The sequence below is a fragment of the Rhamphochromis longiceps genome, linkage group LG10 (genome assembly GCF_057381845.1).
Source record: "Rhamphochromis longiceps isolate RC_006_pf linkage group LG10, R_longiceps_female_GT1.1, whole genome shotgun sequence".
NCBI classification, from domain to species: Eukaryota; Metazoa; Chordata; class Actinopteri; order Cichliformes; family Cichlidae; genus Rhamphochromis; species Rhamphochromis longiceps.
In genome coordinates, this window is record NC_140566.1 from 4,144,643 (window position 1) to 4,144,977 (window position 335).

Below are 335 nucleotides of genomic sequence, written 5' to 3' on the forward strand. Positions count from 1 at the left end.
AGATACAGAAAGAGGAGGTGATGGGGACGAGAAGGAGGGGTAGTCGGTCTCATTTGCATTGGTGATGTGGACGCGTCACAGCTCCTCCACCGTGCAAACGGGAGTCGTGTCCAGCAGTCCACAGGCTTTACTGCACATAAGGAGGGCCTTAAAAGGCGTGCAAAGGCTATGCTGAAGCCCATCTCCATACACTGAGCTCCATGCCCACAGTGCACTATATATTGAGGTACAATGCAGAGGGCGGCGGGGCAATAAAACCCCACGCGTGAACCATTTGAAGGACGTTTCAGAAAACGCCACAGAATAATCAGATCCACGTCTAAATAAACAAACTA